The sequence below is a fragment of the Macaca nemestrina genome, chromosome 10, assembly GCF_043159975.1.
Source record: "Macaca nemestrina isolate mMacNem1 chromosome 10, mMacNem.hap1, whole genome shotgun sequence".
NCBI classification, from domain to species: Eukaryota; Metazoa; Chordata; class Mammalia; order Primates; family Cercopithecidae; genus Macaca; species Macaca nemestrina.
Window position 1 is genome coordinate 35712697 of NC_092134.1, and position 11914 is coordinate 35724610.

Consider the following 11914-nt stretch of genomic DNA (forward strand, 5'->3'; position numbering starts at 1 on the left):
CTTCTCAACTTAATTTGAAAATTTGGTTGAGATAGATAATTTTCTAGGAAAATGTAACTTATTAAAACTGATTTCAGAAGAGAGAAAAACAATCTAAACTGGTCAATTGTTATGAAGGAACAACTTGTTCTTGTTTAAATTAATTTGTTAAATAATTTCATTCCCCACCACCTCCAAAAAAGCCCATGGCTCGGTTGGTTTCACAGGGGGAGTTCTAACAAACCTTTAGAGAATAGCTAATTCTCATGTTATTTCAAACTGCTTCCAACCATAGAAAAAGGAAAGAAGCTTCCACCTCTTTTAATGTAGCAATGAAAACATGGATGCAGAAATCCAAAAAAGAAACAAAACTACAAACCAATCAGATTTATAAATATAAATAAGTCCCATATATAATATTATTATAGAGAACCAGGAGGCATGTTAAAAACAACATACCATGACCAAGTGGAGTTTAATTTAAAAATGCAAGCTTGGTTTTTTATTTGGAAATCTATTACTGTAATTCACTATTTTAGTAAGAATTAAGAAGGGAAGCTGGTTGCAGTGGCTCACACCTGTAATCCTAGCACTTTGGGAGGCTGAGGCGAGCAGATCACAAGGTCAGGAGTTCGAGACCAGCCTGGCCAACATGGTGAAACCCTGTCTCTACTAAAAATGAAAAAAAAAAAATGTAGCCGGGCATGGTGGCGGGCACCTGTAATCCAGCTACTAGGGAGGCTGTGACAGGAGAATCCCTTGCAATCAGGAGGCGGAGGTTGCAGTGAGCTGAGATGGCGCCACTACACTCCAGCCTGGGTGGCAGAGCAAGACTTCGTCTTGGAAAAAAAAGAAGGGAAATCACAATCATTACCAAACATGTTAAAATAAGTGTATGATAAAATTCAATATCCATTTTCAAGAGATAATCTTAATAAACTAAAAAGATATGAAAAAATATATAGCCTCTTTGCTTTCACCTTTTTTTCAAATGTTTCAGATCTTTTTAACATTGGAACTTTCGCATCATAGCCCTCTTGGTGCTTGCTTTTTCTCCATTGCACCAAGCACCTTCAATCATTCTATCTAATGTTCTTATTTATTTATTTTTCATTGTCTGCTCCCATTGGAATATAAGTTTCATAAGATTAGATATTTTTGTTCATTTTGCTTTCTGTTCTGTTCACTAATGGCCTGGTGTATAATAAACACCTACTATATACATGTTGGGCAAATGAATGAATGGATAAATTAATGCTACATCATATAAAAGTGTGAAAATGTTCTTTATATATAGTTATGGGTGAATTTCTAAGATATATTTCTAAGCAAAAAAATGTATGATACAGTAGAATATGTAAAACATGCTACTATTTTGTGTAGAAAAACGAGACGGAGAAGAGGAGCAGAAAGAGGAACAGGGCAGTGAAGAGGAAGAGAGGGAGGGAAAATAAACACCTATATGTATAGGCATAAATTATTCCTAGAAGACTGTGTAAGGAACAACTAAGACTTGATGTCTTTGGGTAGGACAAGTAAGCGGGTGAGGAGCAGAGACATGAGGGAGACTCTTTATAATACAACCTTTTGTTTCTTTTGAATGTTAAGTATGAGACTATTTCAGTGACACTTTCTTCAAAAATAAAAGGAATTCACATGACCAAACAAAACTTCATAGGGAGAAACAGTTTAATATCAATTAAACTCACACACACACACACACACACACACAAAATATATTAAATTGAATAAAATAACATCTTGTCTTTTCTAATTTCTGGAATGGGAGAAAATGACTGCAGAAGATATTTGTATGTTATATAATTTAATATATATCTCAGTATTTTGAGATAGCTTTAGTGAATTTATGAATTTGAAATCCCTGAAACAGTACTTCAAGTTAGCTTTAGTGGACTTACGAGTTTTTGGTTATTTTGGTGTTTCGTTTCATTTCTCTGCTCAATGTCCATTGCCCTTCCATGGTATATATTTGATTTTTACTTTGAGGAACTAGCCTTCCCATCTTTTTCACGCTGAGTGTGAGTGATGGTGTGCATGATGCTAGTGTAACCAAGTAGAGCATTCCAACCCCCTTACCACAGTTACTGATTCAGACACAATCCAATCAATGACAACAACATTTAAGCCCAGCACTTTTGGTTGATATGTTGAAAATGACTCTCTTTTATACTGGTCAGATATCGTATGAAAGTCTGAAGTACAGAGCGGTCACTAATGGGAACTGAGGATATACTCAATCATTGAAAGTACAACTAAGAAAGGGATCTTTGTGACAACATTGAAGCCCTGGATCAAACCATACCTGAAGGTAGAGAGTTCTACTCATGGATTTTTCAGCTCATAGTAGCTAACAACTTTTTTTTCCTTATGCCGTCTTGAGTAAGGTTATATGTTATAATACTTTTAACTGAAGAGTCTTAATAGATATAGTAGCCATTATTCTCCTGCCCTGTAAACTCTAGAATAGCAAAACATTGAGAAGTTAGAAATCTTGCCTAGTGTTACAAAGCTAGGATTATTGAAACCAGGATTTGAATTCAGAATTATCTGGCTCCAAAGCTCTTATTCTTCTGGTAACACCTTGAGAAAGAGAGAGAGAGAGACAGAGAGCCCGCACGTGAGAGCGAGTGTATTATTGGATAACAACATCACATATGAGAAGAGATCAATAACTAAGAGGGGAAACATCTCTGAATGAAGTTGATAAAACCATAAGATAGAACAGTTACACAGTGTTAAAGACCTAAGGGTTATTTCACATGCCCGGCAGCACTCTAACTGCTGAATGCATTTAAATAATCTTTTAGAATGGTTGAAGCCATCTTTTGGGGTTTCTCTTATAGAATGTGACCAAAGACTTTTGTGTATGAGAAAAAGGGTGAACTTCATTGACGTTTCCTTCATGCTTTCCCCAAGCCCCTGAAGAATAGGAACATAAGAGATAAGCTAATGAAATATAGTTAATAATTTAAGTTAGGACTTATTCTTTACAGCCAGTATTTCTTTTGACATTTTCTAAAAAGAAAAAGAAGTGAACAAAAAACTTGCCCCAGGATTCCAAACTGCAGGTGGCATCAAAGGAACTAAAACCAAGAGAAAGTTCCATTCATCAGCTTCCCGCTGGCCAACAATTTCTTCTGATAAGAGCCTGTGGAAGATCACTGTAAGACACGGTCATCCACTTTTTCATACTGTTTTCCCTGGTGACCAAAGAATTGATTTTCTGAAACATATTCTTAGAGCTTTGTACACTAAGAAGTGCCAGACAAACAAAAGGTATAAACTCGTAGTTGCTCTCATTATGAGAAAAATGCGATTTAGAGAAATAAGTCTCAAGTAAGGGTAATTTTTGCCCTCCAACAGGCACCTGGCAATGTCTAGGAGACATTTTTGGTTGTCACAGTTGCAGGGTGGGGGGCTGTGGGGATACTGGCATCTGGTGGATAGAGACCAAGAATGCTGTTGTAGGAGGGTCCCCTAGAATTATTGAAACCAGGATTTGAATTTAAGATGATTGGACTCCAAAATCCTCATTCTTTCTACAATACCTTGATACCATTGAGATATTGAGAGAGAGAGAGTGAGTGAGAGAGAGAGAGAGACAGAAAGAGAGAGAACATATTGTTGGACAACATCGCATATGAGAAAAGACCAGTAACTAAAGGGGCAAAAATACCTAAACAAAGCTGAAATGCACAAGATAATCTCCCACATCCAAGAATTTCTGGCCCAAAATGTTAGTAATGACAAGGTTTATAAACCCTGGTTTAGAGGGAATACAGCATTTGTTTCGTGTTGCCACAGTGATATGATGTCAATGTGTGTGTGTGTGTGTGTGTAGGGGAAGGGGTATTTGTAGATTTTGTATATCTCGTCAGGTACCTACTGGGAATTCAGGTTTTTGAGGCTGAACTCATCAGCATTTCTGAGGTCAGCATTTTGCCAATCAAGTCATTATCACCCTATGGCAATTTCAGGATGCTGTTACAGAAGGAAAACCAGATGTTCATGCAGAAAAGATGGTTTCAGTAGCATATATAAGATTAGCCTCAAATCCGAGTCATTAAAATATCTCCAGGTGGTCTTTTTGGTTGCTGCAGTTTGGGGCAACCTCTTTTCATCAATTTGGAAGTATTGTCACATCTCTGGGATACGTTTTTATCCTGTCCCCAGTTTCAGCACCTGTTTATCTGACAAGAATGAAAATTACTCTCTTTAAGCCTACATTGCTATGTACTAATTTCCTAAGACTGTCTGTCTCTCTCATACATTATGTCTCCACTCATCGCCATTAATAGGTAAGAAATCTTCCAAAACACCTGTGGCCACACTTCAACACACTGTGAGAGGCTCTTAGAAAATGCATTTTAAATAAACTCATTAGAGAAATGCATATAATCAAATAACACGCTTAAAGGAAACAGAAATCCTAAATAAAGAGTGGGTCCACTAGCAAAACTTTCCCCCTTTCTCACAAACCTGAAAGTTCCTTCCTACACAATTGGAGGGTGATGGTGAGAAAACTTCTCATAGTTTCTGTCCCCCACAGAGACTCCACTGAAGGAAAAGATCATTCCGAAAATAAATTAACGAATATTCATTACTTCCTAGTCAAGTCTGAATGTTTTGGCTTAATGAGATAGTTTAGTGATAAATGTGACTCAGACTTACTGTTTTAAAAAATTAACAATTAAGAAGAAAACAGAGTAAAAAAAATGAGAGCTTCCTCTCCCCAGCTTCTGTAGTTTCTGCCTTCCTTAAAAGGAATCAAGTTAATAGTCTATTGTGAATCCTCCCGTATCCACATCAATTTCATAGTCTTTCACTCAGCAAATGTTTGTGGAGTACCTACTATGTATGTAGTTCTGGGGTTATAATAGTGGACAGAACAGACATGATTCCTGCCTTTATGTACCTTATATTTTAGTGAAGAAAGGAAATAGAGAAAAATAATTTCAGATTAACATACAAATAAAACAATTATGAATTATGATCTGCCCAAGGAAGGAAATAAATACAAAGCTGAAACAGAGAATATTGTATGGGACCCGCACACTAGCTAAAGGGCTCAGAAAGTGCTCTAGAGAAGCTAAACCCTCAAGAATAAGAAAAGGCAAGTGTAGAAGGGAGAGGAAAGTTCTGTAACACTTTTTTTCACTTACTATATAAGAGACATCTTTCTGTTAATTCATAAAGGTCCATATTTCTTTTAATTAATAATCACTGAAATCCCTGCCTATAGGTCAAGTCCTATGCCCTGAGGATAAAATTGTGAGCAATAGCTTTGCCTTCATCGAACTTACAATCTAATGGTAGAATTTAGATACATCAGATTGATGTTAATGAATGCACAATATTCCATATTGTAATGCACTAATATTCCATAATGTAATGCACTAAATATTTACTTAGTCATGCATCTATGGATGGGTATTTTGGTTGTTCCTAGTTTTCCACTCTTAAGCATTTTTCAGTGCTTCTGAGGACATCTTTGTTCATATATAACGCACATTTTTGTAGACACTTTAACGTATTTCCCATGTGACAGTACAATTGTTAATGTGTCATTCACAGAATTCTCACATTCTTATTTTAAGGTGTGTAAAGTTTTCATCCCCATTTCATAAATGTGGGGCCAATAACACAGATATGTTGAGAAACTTATCCAAGGCTATAAGATAGTAAATGACAAAGGATAAGTGTCCGATTATAAAAATAAATAGTTTAGTATCTGCTATACCTACTCCCAAGGGCTAGAGCCCTAGATTTTGTTTTCTGGTTACAAAAAAATAATATGTGCTTACTATTTCTAATTTAATAAATACAAATACCAGCATTAAAAAAAAATTTTTTTTTTGACATAGGGTCTCACTTTGTTGCCCAGGTGATGCAGCGGTGCCATCATAGCTTACTGCAGCCTCTAGCTCCTGGGCTCAAGCAATCCTCCTGCCTCAGTCTCTCAAGTAGCTAGGACTACAGGTATACACCACTATGCTGGGTTAATTTTAAAATTATTTTGTAGAGACAGGGTCTTGCCATCTGGCCCAGGCTAGTCTTGAACTTTTAGGCTTAAGTGGTCCTCTGCTTTGGCCTCCCAAATTGCTGAGATTACAGGCATGAGCTGCTGTGCTTAGCCAAACTTGACTTTTTTTCACAGTAATATGTAAAAGATCTTTTGTCATTGAAGCCATCCAGAAAGAAAAATAAATAAATAAAAGCAATGTTGCATTCATAAAATAGCCTGATGAGTGCATTCAACAAAAAGAAATTCCTAAAAAGTATTTCTGTCTTCCACAATCTTGACCACTCCCTGAACAGTAACTGGTAGACCAGTTGTATGTGGAACTCCACAAGCTCCCTATAATGAAGGAGTAGTTAGGGTTTGGGGATTTCTGCCCTCTTTACAAATAGTTTTCCAGCTGCACTACTTGGAGACTGTAAGCTTGTTGCACATTCCCCAGGAAGCACCACAAGCAGAAACAATGGTATCCCAAATCCTTTCAGAATGTAGATCAGTGTCCAAAATCCTCAGAATCCAGGGCATGACCTGGAAGTTCTGGTGCACTGCAGGTAGCAGCACAGAATAGAGGCTGAGGACCTCTGAAATCAGACAGCTCTGGTGTCAGATAGCCTACACTCAAAGATGTGTGACTTTGGACAAAAGACTTAATCTTTCTGTGTGTTGGTTTTCTCATTTGTGAAAGGGGGATAATGTTAGGATGTATTCAAAGTTGTTAGTAGTAATTGTAAGTAGCATATTATTTAATCGGTTTTTTTTTGTTTGGTTGGTTTTTATTTTTTATTTATTTTTTTTTTTTTTGAGAAAGAATCTCACTCTGTCATCCAGGTCAGAGTGCAGTGGTGTGATTTCAGCTCACTGCAACTTCCCGCTCCCAGGCTCAAGTGATTCTCACCCCTCAGCCTCCCAAGTAGCTGGAACTACAGGCACGCACCACCACACCCAGCTAATTTTTGTATTTTTAGTAGAGACAGAGTTTCACCATGTTGCCCAGACTGGTCTTGAACTCCTCTCCTCAAGTGATCCACCTGCCTCAGCCTCCCAAAGTGCTGGGATTACAGGCATGAGCCACCATGCCCAGCCATTATTTAATATCTTTAAAGCACTTAAGACAGTGCTGCCAGAGTTAGAACTTAATACATATTATCAATTATTGTATTATAAAGTTACTTTCAAGTTTCTGTAAGATTTCTTTTTTAGTTTCAAGATAAATACTGGAAGATACTACCATCAGATAAACATAAATGAACATAAGAAAAAACCTCAAAGAGCCAGTTACCAATGGTTTTCTACATTAGAAAACCAATTAGAGTGATATTTTTCTTTTTCCTTTTGATTTCCTGTATTTTCTACATTGTCTTTACTGAATGTGTTTTTTTTTTAAATATCAGAAAAAAAACATTATTTTTAAACAGTTTTTACCAGCTCAACTAGATGACAGAAAATTGAATGTTCAAGCCCAGATTCTAGAAATAAATGTTAGAAATGCATTCATGGTAACTTAATTCTTAGTTACTTAACCTCTCTTGACTGTTAGCTGTTGTCATTGTGATTGTGAATATCATTATCATCATCCTTAAGACCAAATGCTCTTACTGGTATTGATATCTCAGGTAAGCAAGGCAATTCTAATATTAATTATATGTGTCTATACTCACTTCCCTCATCTATCACATGGGGTTAATAATATCTGCTCTACCAATACCAACACTTTGTAAAACAATAAAATAATATGAAATATTACAATGAAATAATGAGATTGACATTGGGACATATATTAGGAAAACATAATTACGACTTTCATTATTACATTTTAAATTATTTTATTCTGACAAGGTAAAAAAGAGTTCTTACCCACTTGAGAAATAAGAAAATGAAGTTGCAGAGCATTTGCAGTAGTTTATCAACTCACACATTGCATAGCAGTCAAGACTAACCTAAAATTCAGTGTCTTGATGCCCAATCAGTTCTCAGCAGTCTCTTAGTGCATTTACCTGCCTTATTCCAAATGGATCCTCCTCCAGCAACTGACAGTTTCTATACCTCTACTGATTGCAGTTCTAGTCCACAGCAAGTCTTGGAACCCTGGGGAATTTTTAGAACCATTTAGACATGAAGTAAAGTCTCAACGACCTTTTCAGTTCAACAGTGCTAAAAGGCAAACTGAAAAGGTTTAGAGAACGTGGTGAGAAACAAGGCATTGCCTGTAACTGTTTATTGTTTCCCTGGTAACTCCACTCTTCAATGTTCTTTGAAATATCAAGGTTCTAACTGTTACAGAGAGAGACTTCTAATACAGGTTCAAAAGTAAAATAGGATATAAAACTGAAGATAGAAAAATAAATAGGTAGAGTGAAAGACACAGACATAGTGAAATCTCAATATTGTACCTTTGATTAAAAGAAGATACCCCAAATGTTCATGGTTAGTTGACTTTGGCTAGTCATAATTTCCAGAAAGTGAGATTATGAGTGATTTTATTTTATTTTATTTTTATTTTGAGATAGAGTCTTGCCCTGTGACCCAGGCTGAAGTGCAATGGTACTCATCTCGGCTCACTGCAACCTCTGCCTCCTGGGTTCAGACAATTCTCCCACCTCTGCCTCCTGAGTAGCTGGGATTATAGGTGCCCACCACCACACACAGCTAATTTTTGTATTTTTAGTAGAGATGGGGTTTCACCATGTTGGGCAGGATGGTCTCGATCTCCTGACCTTGTGATCCACCTGCCTTGGCCTCCCAAAGTGCTGGGATTACAGGTATGAGCCACCGCGCCTGGCCGATTGTGAGTGATTTTAAAAATTACCTTTTTTTTTTCTTTTTGAGACAAAGTCTCACTGTATCACCCAGGTTGGAGTGCAGAGGTGCAATCTCAGCTCACTGCAATTCGCCTCCCAAGCTCAAGCGATTCTCATGCCTCAGCCTCCGAATTGCTGGGATTACAGGCATACGCCACCACACTCGGCTAATTTTTATAATTTTAGTAGAGACAGGGTTTCACCGTGCTGGCCAGGCTGGCCTTGAACTCCTGGCTTCAAGTGATCCACCCACCTCGGCCTCCCAAAGTGCTGGGATTACAGGCATGAGCCACTGTACCTGGCAAAAATTACTCTTGAAGACATTTTTCAGATTTTCTACAATGAGCATGAATTACTTTTATGGTCTTTAAAAGTTGGAGGTATATAGATAGCCATGGAAGTTGCAGTTGTTTACGTTGTAACTACGGCACAGTGTTGAGAGTGGGTGGGGAGAGGGTAGAGTTAGAGTTGGAGTCCTGGAGTTGGAGTTCTTCCTCCAACTCCAGCACAGACCCAGATGGTTTACTAACAGGAGCAGAGGTTGTTAGAAGCAGCCAGGCCACAACTTGAATGCTTTGCTGCTTAGAAATGTCTTGTGCCAGATATCCTAAGTCATCACTCTTAAGTTTAAACTTTCACAGATCCCTAGGACATGGACGCACCATTGAATCCATTGTTAAGTTTATGGTGTAACCCATCTCCCTGCCTACTTGTCAGATAAACTCACGCTTGAGGAATTCAACCTATGCAATGATTCCAGCCAGAGGTATTGGTCCAAATGAAGCATGGGAGACAGTTTTCTGGAAGCTTCTGGGGAAGAAGGTGATCTATCCTTCTGAGAGAACCAGGATTTTCTCTTTCGATCAGATATGATACATAAATATAAAGCTAATACTGCCAATGCATCCTGCCATCGTATGAGAAGTAAGCCTTAGGAAGAATCTAACAATATAGAAAGATGGAAAAGAAAGCAAGACCTTTATGACATGAATGAGCAGCCAAATCAAACTAACCCTGAAACTGACTGACACATTCTTAGACTTTCCAATCACAGAAGCCATCATTGAAACCAGTTTACGTTTTCTGTTTCTTGGGGTCAGACATTTGGGTATATAACATCTATATGACTATATAGTGAGAGGCCCCCCTTCATTAGTACCTCCAGTTTGTAAGTCAATGCTCTATTAAGAGTAATTTCCCAGTTGAATTTTTTCTGCAATATTTTCTTTTGACAAAATAAATAGGGATCGGATGAGATAATCTCTATAACAACCTCCCAGATCTAAAAACTTATGCTTCTTTGAAAATTCGAACTATAATTACAGGATATTTTTGAATTTCAGATACTTCAAACTTAAGCTTCAGGTGTTTTGTGAAGCTATTTGCTTTATGACAGACTCCCCCAATTTGAGAAAATTCTGCCAGTTGTGATTTTATGCATATTTGTAGCCTTCAAAAGTGGAGAAAATAAACTGTAATTCTAGCAAGAGGGCTGGAAAATGTAGACAAAGCTCATTAGCCTTGTCAGACATTTGATAAATAATTATAAACTGCAACTGTGGTAAGATGTGTGCATAAAACCAAACTTTGATCTCTTTGGAAAACAAATGTTCCTGTAACAATTTAAAACTTTAATCACACTTAACATATCTTCAAGTATAGAACACATAAATACTCTTCCGATTCTGCCTGAATCTGGATTATTTTCCACATGTTTGTTAGTTAAGAAGACTTATCATAGACTGCATTTAAATAATAAGCTAAGTAGTTGGGGACTAATAAACAAAATGTTTGTCACACACTAAATGTAATCTTTTCCACATTAACACTGTTGTTAGACTGTAGAAAGATTAAGGAAACCAAAGAAATACACTTATTAACTTTTAATGATTGTGACAGACTGATACCAGAGCTTTAAATTGCTTTTCAAAGTCTAGATTTTATTTTTATAATCAATGTTCTAACTAAGCATTCATCATTATGAAGACAAATCCTGTAAGTCATACACATATCTCTGTCTCCCTCTGACAGACATTGATTTAGAAAGGAAAGACTAGATCCAACCTCCAGGAAACAGCTGTTCTCCTTAGATAAGGAAATCATTGAACTGGCTTCTAATATTGTAAGAGAAAGGGAGAGAAAAATGAAAAGAGAGATATTTACTACAGGAGCAAACAACAAAAATCCAAACTACCTAGATGACACAATACAATTTATAATTCACAGAACATAACTTAATTATCACATTTCTTGATAGCTGACTTTAAACTACAGGTTATGTTTTCTCCCAAAGCAAAATGGCCAGCCTTGCCATTGATAGCAAAATAAAACATTCTGAGAAAAATTGGGTGGCATGAAAAGGTTAAAAGAGAACAGCTGAAATCTTGAGACCTAATGAAGTTGCAACACCTGACAGACCACTCTTGAAAGCACAGGTAGCTTGAAGAACGCTAAATACCAAGGAAAATGTTTGATTTCCCTCTTAAACTAATAAGTCTACATTGAAGAATGATTTAATACATGCACAAGACTATCAGAATTCATGCAAATTTCCCAAGGTATTCAATGCTGGAGTATTATTTGCCCAAACTTCAGAAATTTTAGAAATGAAGGTACACTTTAATTTGGTTGCCAGGAATGTTCCCCTTTTAAGAAATTTAAATTAGATTCTCCTTTTCTCTGTTGCTTCAGTCAAAGTCTCTACTGGAACCTTCATAATGTCAACATTAAAAGAAAAATCATATCTCAGATCCTTGTCCTGACACTGAAAAAAAGGAAAAGCATATCTTTTTTTATATTTGGAATTAGATACTGCCTTAAAAATGAAAATATGTATTAAGGGAAGACTATGTCAAGTCTCTCAGCTGTGTTTTAGCAATATATTTCCTTGGTCAACAATTCTTTTTTTAAGAACTGGAGAACATAGAAGTGATTTCTCTTTCTCAAACCTACAAAATACTTTGAGGCTCTGTGAAGAGAGGTGTCCACGGAGTAAATGAAAGAAGATACTTCGAAATTTTTTTATTAGCTTGTCACTGGTTCCTCATGCTGCATGAACTACCAGAGCAGGTACTTATATTGTATGTCATGCTATTCA

The 11914-nt window shown here is 36.8% G+C and overlaps 1 protein-coding gene across 20 annotated transcripts in view; it reads right to left on the minus strand.

The window, feature by feature from the left end:
- Positions 1 to 8188, minus strand: part of LOC105483653 (uncharacterized) — a 134399-nt gene extending 126211 nt beyond the window's left edge. For 6 of the 20 annotated variants that reach the window (XM_071071276.1, XM_071071280.1, XM_071071278.1 and 3 more), the window contains exon 1: positions 8014 to 8176. The gene's annotated coding sequence lies outside the window, so the exon portion shown is untranslated. Of the gene's footprint in view, positions 1 to 8013 lie in introns of all 20 variants that reach the window. The other 14 variants (XM_071071271.1, XM_071071270.1, XM_071071268.1 and 11 more) reach the window with 8 other exon arrangements.
- Positions 8189 to 11914: the final 3726 nt, after the last annotated feature.